Raw genomic sequence first — 12244 nt, 5'->3', positions numbered from 1 at the left:
AAGTTGTGCCCCTCACCCCATCCCACCCCACCCCAGCATGTCCTCCTTTGGTTGTCTTTTGTCTAGACTAAAACAATCCCGCATATTCTACCCACCCCACCGACCCCGTTAATTTTAGTTGCCTTTTTCTGCACTCGATGTGACTAGGGGCCTAGACCCCTTGATAATGATCTCTGGCTTTGAAAGCTTTACAACCAGAGCAATAGGGCATGAGAAGAATAGGCTTTTCAACTTTGACAAAGGGCATAATAGGGCATGAGTTGAACTATTAAGGTCAAATGCTCTTTGCATAGCTCCCACTTACTGAAATGAAACACATGCAAAAGAAAATTCTGGTGGCTCACGCCCAGGTTAATTAGTGGGACAGACAGATGGGAAGAATCACATTTGTCTTTTCCACCTCAGTTCTTAGTTTAGGTTACCATCCAGTGAGACCAGATCTTGTATTTATTGATTTCTCTAGCATTTTAGGGGCTTTGAAAAGGAATTATGATGGTTTTTTTACCTGGGTAATTTTGCTTGGTATGCTTTTTAGTATCTTTTCACAAATGCAGGGTAACCACACCTCCGAGTGATATTACAATTTATTTTTGTCTAGTCAGTCTGTGAGTCAGCATGAAGGGTCTGCAGCAGGAATGGAATGTCTCCACTGGGCAGTGTGCTTCCTTGAGGACAGTGTGTTTGTGTGTGTGTTGACTCATTCGCGCTGAGTAATCTGTGTCCATGGCAAGTACAAAAAGTCAGCTCCAGTATAGTACTAACAGCTCAGTAGGAGGTGTACTAAATGGAGGGTACGTACAATCAAGGCCACTCATGTACTCAACTCGAATGAAGGCCTCAGACAGATCAACACGATCACATGTAACCTGGCCACAGACACTCTTGCCCAGTTGTTTTACAGATTGCCAGCAGATGGCACTAAGAATATAACGCAACCTCTTTCTTCTTAGCGTGGATTCCCCATGATTTTCTCCACGGTAATTTGCACTGATGGCAGAAGAAATCAGTGTCTGGAAGGGCTCAAGTCTCTGAGTGAAAATTTCATATTTTTGCAAAAGACACATCTTTGCAGAGGTGGGAAAACACAAGAAAGATTGTGCTAGGCCCATCCTTTAGGCAGAGCCCGCCCCGCATTTCCCAGGCCCAACCAGGATATAATTAATAATTAAAGGATATACAGAGTGAACTGTGTCACTGCTTAGAATATATTCTAGTATTTCAGAAAGACAGTTAAAATGAGAGAAAGAGAGCAAGAAACTCCCAGTGGGCCTTAATACTAAGGATTTCACACTGATTCAAAGACAAACTCACCATTAATAGCCATATTAGCAAGACATCACATTTAACTCACTTATCACAAGAAGCAAAGTAAGAGCAAATGAATACAATCCTAGCTCATAAGCTTCAGCTCAGTATTCACAAACCCTGATTCTCTGTACATAGTGCCAATCTGAATATGTGTACAGTGATATATTATATTAAATTTTTTTAAAAATCTTTTACCTGTAGACCCTTTGGGGGGCTTCCTAAAGGCCATGGGGAGGTCTGCAAAGGTCTCCCCTCCCCCTGCTGGCCTCTAGGGCCTCACAGGGACCATTTGAGCAGGTGCGGTGGCCATTTTTTAAACTTATTTTTTTTAAATGGCCGCTGAAAACAAAATGGCTACCATGCATGCTCAAATGGCCTCTGTGAGGCCTGGCACGGCCTAGGGTCTCACAGAGGCCATTTGAGCATGCATGGTGGCCATTTTGTTTTCAGTGGACATTATTTTTTAAAAATAATTACTTTTAAAAAATTGCGCCCCCTTCAAGTGGTGCCCGGGGCACGTGCCCTGCCTGCCCCACCCTAGATATGCCCCTGCTCCAGAGACAGGGCTGTCCATACATGAAGGGAAGGGAAGGCAGGGAGGGAAGAGATGCCCGTGCCGGAGATGAGCGTGGAGACATAGAAGAGCCTCCCATACCGGAGACCCTGTTGTCTCTTTTTCTGTGTCTTTTCCCTGCCCTGCTCCCTCAAAAACAGGTGAGTAAGACCGTGAGAGCAGAGGAAGAGATGTTGCCGCAGAGATGGGTGGTGCTGGAGACAGAGTCCTTCGTACTAAACGCTCCTTTGCAAGAGGAGGGTGGTGGAATTCGCCTCCTGATTAAGGGGATTGGGATGAATGTGTTGGCTGAGGCTGATTTTTGGAGAAGAAACAGCAAGGTCAGGGAGGGGAATCAGAGCAGTTAAAGATGATATGAAGTGCAATGTTTCAGTACAAATGGATGTGGATATTTTATATGCCCTTTTTTGATATTAATAACACTGAATTTTGTTTGAATATTTTTAATGTGATGCATTGTTCATATTACTGTTCATTTTAAATGAACACATGAAAATTATTGTGTGTGTGCGCGCGTATGTTTTTAAATCCCGCCATGCTACAGCCCTGACAAAAATTGTCAAGCTTGGAACAGAAGTTTCCTTTGGAACCCACAGAAGGGGAGGAGAGCTGGTCTTGTGGGTACCAAGCATGAATTGCCCCCTTGTCTTTCACAAAGTCGATACTTTTGTATTATTTGGTTCTGCTGCTGTTTACACCTTGTAACTGTAGTCTCCTGTCCTCTGTTAATATGCTACACTATATTACATGTGTCCTTAATGTTTTTCTGCAGCAGAGACATGGGGCCAGGAGAAGGAGAGGAAGGCAGCGAGGGGCCAATTTTAAAATCTTGTCTCCAGGCCCACTCCAACCTTGATACACCCCTGGATTCAACCACCCCTTCACTCCGCATCAGTTGAAGTTCCTCGCCCCCCTCCTGCACAGTGAAATGAAATGAAAGGAGTGCTTCTGTAGAAACCCATTTTCTCCTCAAAACAATGGGAATGGAGCCGGAGCTCAGTGGCAGAGCATCTGCTTTGCATGCAGAAGGTCACAGGTTCAATCCCTGGCAGCAACTCCAGGTAGGGTTGGGAGAGATTCCTGCCTGAAACCTAGAAGAGCCGCTGGCGGTCAGTGTAGATAGTACTGTGCTAGATGGCTGGTAAGTCAGGCTGGAAAGTCACTGACCTTTGGTCACCCCAGTCAGCTTCATGGATGAGGAGAGACAAAATGAAAGAGATGGTAGATTAAATAGATATGCTATCTTTTATTATGCTGAAGCATGTCTTAAGACAACTAGCATTGAGACCTAAATGAATCTAGTTGGTTGATTGATTAAGTGCCATCAAGTCAGTGTTGACTCTTAGCGACCACAAAGATAGATTCTCTCCAGGATTATCCATCTTCCACTTGGCCTTTTAGGTCTCTCAATGGTGCATTCTTTGCTGTCGTAATCGAGTCCATCCACCTTGCTGCTGGTCATCCTCTTCTCCTCTTGCCTTCAACTTTTCCTGGTATTATAGACTTCTCAAGGGAACTGGGTTTTCACATAATGTGTTTGAAGTATGATAGTTTGAGCCTGGTCATTTGTGCCTTGAGTGAAAATTCTGGGTTGATTTGTTCTATGATCCATTGGTTTGTTTTCCTGGCTATCCATGGAATCCTCAAACGTTTTCTCCAGCACCAATGTTCAAAAGCATCAATACTTTTTCTATCTTGCTTCTTCTCCAGCTTTCACATCCATAGAGTGTCACGGGAAAAACCATTGTCCGAACAATTCTAATCTTTGTAGGTATATACACGTCAGGGCATCTAAATATCATTTCCAAGTCCTTCATTTCAACCCTACCAAGTGCTAGTCTGTGGCGTATTTCTTGACTGCTGGATCCTTTACTGTTGAAGGTTGATCCTAAAAGGAAGAAGCTATCTACCACTTCAATGTCTTCATTATTAATTCTGAGACTGGTTGCTGTACCCGTTGTCATTAGTTTCGTCTTCTTTACATTTAATCATAGTCCAATTTTTTCACTCTGCTCCTTGACTTTCATTACTAGAGCTTGCAGATCATCCTCATTCTCAGCTATCAGAGTGGTATCATCAGCATAGTGCAGGTTATTGATGTTTCTCCCTCCCACTTTAAAACCACGCTCATCTTCTTCCAATCCAGCTTCGCTCAGTATATGTTCAGCATATAAATTGAATAAAGAAAGAGAAAGTATACAGCCTTGTCTTACTCCTTTGCCGATCTGGAACCAGTCTGTTTCACCATGTTCTGTCTGGACTGTGGCTTCCTGTCCTGTGTATAGGTTTCTCATGAGAACAATGAGATGTTCTGGGATGCCCATTTTCCTAAGGATATTCCACAACTTGACATGGTTGACACGAAGGCTTTTCTGTAGTCAATAAGGCACATATTGATTTCTTTCTGGTAGTCTTTGGCTTTCTCAATTATTCAGTGTGCGTCAGCAATGATGTCTCTTGTTCCTTGGACTTTTCTGAAACCAGCTTGAACCCTGGCATTTGCCTTTCCACGTAGGGCTCTAATCTGCATTGGTTGATCCTGAGCATTATTTTGCTAGCATGTGAAATTAAGGATATTGTGTGATAGTTTGCGCAATCTGTTAAGTCTCCTTTCTTTGGGATGGGTATATAGACTGACCTCTTCCAATCTGTTGGCCACTGTGTCATTCTCCAAATTTGCTGGCATAGTTTGGTTTGAGCCTTGACTGAGTCTTCTTCTGCTGCCTGCCATATATCTGCAGCTATTCCATCCATTCCTGTAGCCTACCGACTTGCTAATGACTGGAGTGCTGATCTAACTTCATCTTCCCGTACTAGAGGTTTCTGCAAGTAGGGAATATCTTCTAAAGTATCTTGGAGGTTGACATTCCTGCTGTACAGATTTTCATGATACTCCTTCCATCTCTGTTTGCTCTTCTCTGAATCGGTTACTATCTGTCCTTTGGCATCCCTTAACATAACAATTTGAGGTTCGAACCTCCTTCTGAGTTCAGAGATCTTTTGGAAAACTTGCCTTGTTTTTCGTGTCTATTTCCATCCGCAAGGTCTTTACATATGTCATTGTAATACTGCTCCTTGTCTCTTCTAACAACTTTCTGAAACTCTCTATTAAGTTCCTTCCTGAGGTCTTTATCTTTCTTGACATTGGCTTCTCTTCTCTTCTGGGCAATTTCCACCATCTGTTCTGACATCCATTTTGCTTTCTTCTGTTTCTTGGTCTTTGGCAGTCTCTTTTCATATCCATCCTTAACAACTTCTTTGATTTCATTCCACAGTTCCTCTGGTTCCCTATCAATGAGGTTCAGAACTTCAAAGCGCTTCCTGATATTCTTCTTGAAAATGGTTGGTACATTCTCAAGATCATATCATGGAAGCTGGATAGTTTTGTTTTTCTGCTTTAGCTTGACTTGGGACTTGCACATGAGCAGTTCGTGATCTGTTCCACAATCGGGCCCCAGCCATGTCTTTGCTGTTATAACTGAGCTCTTCCACCTCCTTGCACCAATAATGTAATCAATTTTATTTCTGTGTACTCCATCTGGTGATGTCCATGTGTATAGGTGCCACATTGGTGGTTTGAAGAATGTGTTAGCAATGAAGAGATCACTGGCTTGGCAGAAATTAAGAAGTCGTTCTCCTGCTTTGTTTCTGTTTCCTAGGCCAGATAGGCCGACTGTGTTTTCCTCCTTACCCTTTCCAACTTTGGCATTCCAGTCTCCAGCCACCAACATCACAACTTGCTTGCATGTTCTGTCAATTTCAGACTGAACTTGAGCATAACACTCATCAGCTTCCTCTTCTGCATCAGTTGTTGGAGTATAGACTTGAAAAATTGTCATGTTAAAGAGTTGTCCATTATTACACCATTATTACTCGGAGGGATCTCTCTTCCTCAGTAGCATGTTGAGTACCATCCGACCTGAGGGGACAATCATCCGGCACTACATCGACAATCATTCTGTGTTGTCTATCCATGTGGTTTTATTGCTAAAATACAGGAGTGGTTTACCATTGCCTTCTCCCGTGCAGTACGGAATGATGCCTTTGTCATTGTCATTGTCACTGAAGTGACCGCCCGCCTCCAGCACCTTCCTATATTGCTGCTGCCCAATATAGGTGCCTGCTTGCTTTAGCTGCACAGCTGGGATGACCTTCACGCTTTGGGTGACCCTACTGGGAGTATACCTCCCAGCGTACTTTGCTCATCCCTCTCAGGAACAACCACACACACACACACACACACACACACACACACACACACACACACACAAAATGAGGCAGCATAGCAGGATTGGGGGGGGTTAATCTAGTTATTTCCATTAATTATTTTTTTCTGGTAACATGTCATTAAAATGTTGGTTGTTCAACTGTCTTTTTAAAGTTCATGTCCAGTGTTTCCTTCGTTCCCTGCACCCCTTTCCCTGGCAGTGTTCCTTTGTTTTTTCATTACATAGGCAGAGTTTTGGCAGGTGCAGCTTTGACCTGGTTTGGAGATGAAGCAAATCTGTTGAACATCTGCCTGTCATGCAGCTACAAAGACTACTGGACCCCTTCCAGACTGCTCCCCTGAAGATGGCCACCGCACCTAAGCTTGAGAGACGTATTTTTAGAGGTGAGGCCTTAACCCTTTCTTGCATCACTTATGCATTTCTTTGTTTTAGTAACCATAGGAACAAGTTATATTTGCTGTATCGTTACCCTGGTAATTTTCTGGGCAACTCCCAGCTGAGCTGTAGCCACACCCAGCCTTCTGTTGCTGGGATTGTTAGGGTCCCTACCCCCTCCCACCCCCTGGGAAGAACTCCATTAATCAATAACAGATGTCTGCCTCCCCCCACCCGCCAAGGATACAGAAGAAGTAAGGAAGAACTTGTCTGGCCCAGCAGCAGGTTAAATATGCAGGACCAAGTAACACAAGCAAGGATTCAGGGGCCTCTAGTGGTCAGAGGTTGGAAGTGCAGGATGCTCCAGGATAGAAGCCAATGGCCAGAAAGAGCAGCCGTGTGGGGGCCAAAATGAGTGTATCTGCACTACGAACTTAAACTGCTGTGACAGTTGTTCCTTCTCTCCAGAGAAACATATTTTTTTTCTGTGGAAGAGAGCATGAGATCATTGGCTGATGTGGGGGCTAGTGTGGTGTAATGGTTAGAGTTTTGGACTAAGGCCAGGGAGACTCGAGTTCAAATCCCTGTTCAGCCATGAAACTCACTGGGTGACTCTTGGCCTGTCACTTCTCTCTCAGCCTAACCTACCTCACTGGGCTGTTGTGGGGAGAAATATAGCCATGTACACTGCACTGGGCGCCTCAGAGGAAGAGGAGGATATAAATGTAGAAAAATTAAAATAAAAAATAAATACATACCACACACAGCATCCCTCAGGTGTTGTTGGCACCACGAGAGCTGCTGCATGCTTGTAACAAGAGCATCCACACAGATGCGCAAATGCTGGAAATGGCATAAACTTACTTGTGTGATGGTGAGGCTATTATGTGATGGTTTGGCCATGCCCATAACTGTACCATCGAGCAACTGCATTCATGCAATTCTGGAATTTGTGCAACAGTGCTCTTGCAATGTGTCAATCCTTACCAAAACCCTGTTCCCCTGGGGAAGCCATTGTGATTGAAATTAATATAATCACACCAGGCTGAATTACACCAGCCTGTAGTTATGCATCTTTTCCTTGCTGGATCCATGGCAAAAGGGTAATCTGAATCATTCACGAGAGCTTCCAAAGTACAGAAGGGTGCTTACTCAACCTCCATTCATTCCAGCACATTTTCCAGGGATCCCAAATAGTAAACACTCACTCACATGCACACATTTATTGGCTTATATTGATAAATAAGACTTAGACATCAGTAACACTGTCCAAATGTTCAGTGTGCTTCCTGTACACTATCCCAGTAATACTAACAAGAAACCAACCCCTGTTTAATCAAGATGATACTTAATACAGAGTCATGTAGCACCTTAAAGACACATTTATTTCAGCATATGCTTTTTTGGCTACAGGCCACTTCATCATATGCATGAAGAGGCATCCTCAGTTGCCAAGTACATGCACACGCTTTAAAACGATGGTGGGAGAGAAAGGGCAAAGTCGCCAAATAGCTTTGGATGTGAATTAGCCTGATTTGGTCATGGTTGTTTCAGTTTGGACTGAGCCAGAAGTCTTCCAGTTTGGTTCAGAGTTGAAGCTTAGGAAGGGGATTGAAAATAAACAGCTAATATTATCATGCCCTTATACAAAACTATGGTGCGGCCACACCTGGAGTACTGCGTACAATTCTGGTCACCACATCTAAAAAAAGGACATTGTAGAACTGGAAAAGGTGCAGAAGAGGGCAAACCAGATGATCAGGGGCCTAGAGCACCTTTCTTATGAGTTAAGACTACAACACCAGGGGCTTTTTAGTTTAGAAAAAAGACGTCTGTGGGGAGACATGATAGAGGTCTATAAAATCATGCACGGTGTGGAGAAAGTGGGTAGAGAGAAATTCTTCTCCCTCTCCCGTAACACTAGAACCAGGGGTCATCCCATGAAATTGATTGCCAGGAAATCTAGGACCAACAAACGGAAGTATTTTTTCACACAACGCATAATCCACTTGTGGAATTCTCTGCCACAAGATGTGGTGACAGCCAACAACCTGGATGGCTTTAAGAAGGGTTTGGATAACTTCATGGAGGAGAGGTCTATCATCGGCTACTAGTCGGAGGCTACAGTCCACCTCCAGCCTCAAAGGCAGGATGCCTCTGAGTACCAGTTGCAGGGGAGCAACAGCAGGAGAGAGGGCATCCCTTCAACTCCTGCCTGTAGGCTTCCTACGGCATCTGGTGGGCCACTGTGAGAAACAGGATGCTGTTTTGGGTCTTGGGCCTGATGGGTCTTGGGCCTGATCCAGATGGGTCTTGGGCCTGATCCAGCAGGGCTGTTCTTAAGCTTCAGTGGCCAAAGTGGGCTGAATCTCATCCAAATGGATTTGCCCGCTGAAGCTTTGCACGGCCCTACCAGTCTGGCCTTATCAACCTGCCTTTTAACTCTGTTGGGTGGCTAGTGTGATTTTAGGAATACCTGGTGTACATTCTTCAGCTGTGAATCTCTGTCTGTTGAGCTTGGACACACATGGTTGTATTGTTGGGCTTAGCTATAGACAATGGATCAAGTGTGGTGTGTGCTGGGTGGAAGCTTGAAGCAAGTTGATATGCATAGAGGTAGGTGGTATTCCCATGCATATGTATAGGGTGGGGCATATATGCCCAACATGTAGTTGCATTGTAATGCCCAGAAACGGAAACCTGCATTGACTGGTCCAGGCTTGGTTGGATGGTGGCGTGGAAGTTCTTGAAATCACGGTGGAATTTCTCAACGTCCTCCTGTCCTTGGGTCCAGATGGTCCCAGTATAATACACCTATTGTAAGTGAAATACTGTGCCTGGTGGATCTTCTCAATATAGTGAAAACTATAGTCATTTTGTGGGATTGATACCTTTAAAGGAAAAAAAATCCTTATGTGTGTGCCTATTTGTCACTAATCAGTGCGCTCTCTCTCTCTCTCTCTCTCTCTCACTCATATATTAAATATATTAAATCTCTGTTTTCAGTCCTTGCAGTCTTGGAGAGTTGCTTCCAATCACAGCAGTCAAGATGGGGCAAGGTGGACCAATGGTCAAAGTCAGAATAGCACAGCATCAAATATTCATATGACCCTCTGTGTCCTTTCCCCCATCTCCAGTATTTAATGCAATGGGAGGGGCTGGGGTGGAAGCTGTCTAGTTTGGGCATAGTGTGAGCTTCTCTAGGCCCATAAAGATGACTTTGGATGCATACAGACACTGAAGCCTGATCAGTTTGTAACTGATCATTCAAAAATTGGATGGATTCTGGACATCCAGCAGATGCCTTCTTAAGCAATCCATTTTAAAATGACCAATTACAGATTGCATAGAGGGTGGCCCACCCAGTACTACACAGAATCATCAAAATTGGAAGTGAGGCAATGATTCTTCACTACTCAGTTTCCATTTCTTCTCCCCAAAACATGCATTATTTGAGGCAAATATGACTCAGTGTGGCCACATGCACAATGCATCCTTCAGTGATACGGTTTCTATGTATGTTAATATTTGCACAAATCAAACTTAAAGTTCTACTTTTCTGTAGTGACATCCCCACCTAGTGGAGAGACAGAGAAGAGAATTGTATTCAACTAGACATTGCATTCAGTCTTGTGTATATCAGTCTTGAGGTGGTTTTAGTTTAGAAAAGCTGCTTTGGGAAGAGGTTCTTAACCCTTTCACCAACTACTATTTTCCACTCAGAAGCTAGGCCAGACAGAAAAGAATAGGGGCTAATATATTTGTCATGGTGGGTTGACTGACTCATTTGCAGCAGTACCTGCAATTTTGCAAGCCACAGCTCAACCCACAACTAAGTAGCTTGTGATGGCATGAAAAATTAGTTTTGCTCTTGGAAACTAGTCAGCCAGCCCCCTCACAATGCATGATTGGTAACAAAAAACCCAACAGGTAACCATGTGCAAAGTGGCTGTGCATATGCATTGCAATTCAGAAAATATCTCAGATTAATCAGGCCCCTGAAAATCTTCCAAAAGTGGGTTGAAAGCACAGTAGTGAACTTGGACATAATGAGTATGTGCTGAAGCAGTCACAGAACCTATTCAGCACAGATCAAATGTTGCATAGAAGATCCACTCACCCCATCAATGTGGCCCTGCAAATTTGTCAATATAACTTTGTCAATAAGTTACAAATTTCTTTGGCTGCTATGCTCACTTCCTGCATTACATTTTTCAGGAATATGTCTAAGACACTGCAGTTGTGCACCTAAAACTGTAAAGTGTGACAGTGGTGAACAAGTATCTGAAAATACATTGCTTACTCACCAGAGAGACTGAAACCGGCTGCCTCTCTGTGTTCCCTTCAGAGCAAACCCCGGCTTGTTGTTGGGTAATGTGTGGAAGAGCCCTTGGTTTGTATGAACTCAGTGATTTTTCTGCATACTGAACAGTGCTGAGTGCTCAAAACAGAAAACTGATTACTGTAATTTTAGTCACAAAGGCCACATCGGCGTAAAAGCCGCAGTAAGGAAAAAAGGCTGGAAAATGGCAGAAACCCAGCTGAAACACCACATCAGCATAAACGCCACAGTTAGAGGGAGACATCATGCATTATGTTTTTGGTTGTGTTGAACACTTACAATTTTACTACAGCTTGATCCTGAGTTCTAGTGTAAACGCCGCAGGTGGCAACAAACAACTTTTAATAACGTGCCCACCTAAAACTACAGTAGTAGCCAAAGCAGCACATGTGCATCCAGAACAAATGCATGAATGCAGAAACTCTGGAGCCTGGTTTAAGGCTCGAGGGCCTCTCAGCAGTAAAATTCCAACGGCATTATTTGAGGCTCCTGGGAGCCATAATCCCCTTGATGTACAGAAAACAGTCTTTGCTTCTCTGTCAGCAGCTTTGGGCCCCTGAAGCTACCATCTGATTTTCCTTGAGCAAAACATGAGGGGGTTTGTGCAGGCTGAACACAGAGGTCAAACAGCACACTCAACTGAAAAGACAGAGTTTGAAAGCCAGCATCTAACGCCAAAGCATTTGTGCTCATTGGCAATGAATTGGAAGGTATGAATGTTAAGTATCAATTGTAGCATTCAACTCTTGTGTACTTTGGGTATCATCCAGGCAAAGTTAAGTACTTTTACAGCCCACTGATTTTAAAGGGAAAGCTGAGCATGTGCTTGACTCTCCACAACTAAAATCAGCAGGAAGTAAAAATGCTTAACATTGGCCAGATCATGCCTCTTGAATTTATGAATGGTATTAAGAACAACAGTGTCCATAAATTGTACAATTGGGGGGAAAGTTTGAATTGGGGAAAGTTTGGATTAAACAGATTTGAATGTTTAAAGGCAAGTTCAAGCTCAGAGAAGTAACTTAAGAAATTTTCCCCTCCCTTGATCTCATTTTAGCTCTAATTTAGTTAGGAGACTTCCCCTGTACAAAGGTGCTTCCACACCTAGAGACTGACCATAATGCAACTAAACAGGAATGGAAAGCTAAGCACACACTGCTTTCCATAATACACTTTTCTGAACATATCTGATTTAAGAGCAATTTAATTTCTGAACATCCCCTATCCTGCCCAGCAATTATTTATGAACATAGATAAATAAAGCACAACTTGAACATATCGCCACATATAAGGGTCAGTTATTATTATGCTCCCTATTAGTGTTACTGGATATGACTCTTGACCTAGGTCTGCGATGCCCATCGAGGGGTGCAGCCAACATGGCGACCAGTTAACAGCTCAACTCATGAGCTCCTG

Source organism: Hemicordylus capensis, chromosome 6, assembly GCF_027244095.1.
Source record: "Hemicordylus capensis ecotype Gifberg chromosome 6, rHemCap1.1.pri, whole genome shotgun sequence".
NCBI classification, from domain to species: domain Eukaryota; kingdom Metazoa; phylum Chordata; class Lepidosauria; order Squamata; family Cordylidae; genus Hemicordylus; species Hemicordylus capensis.
Note: the sequence above shows the minus strand (reverse complement) of the source record.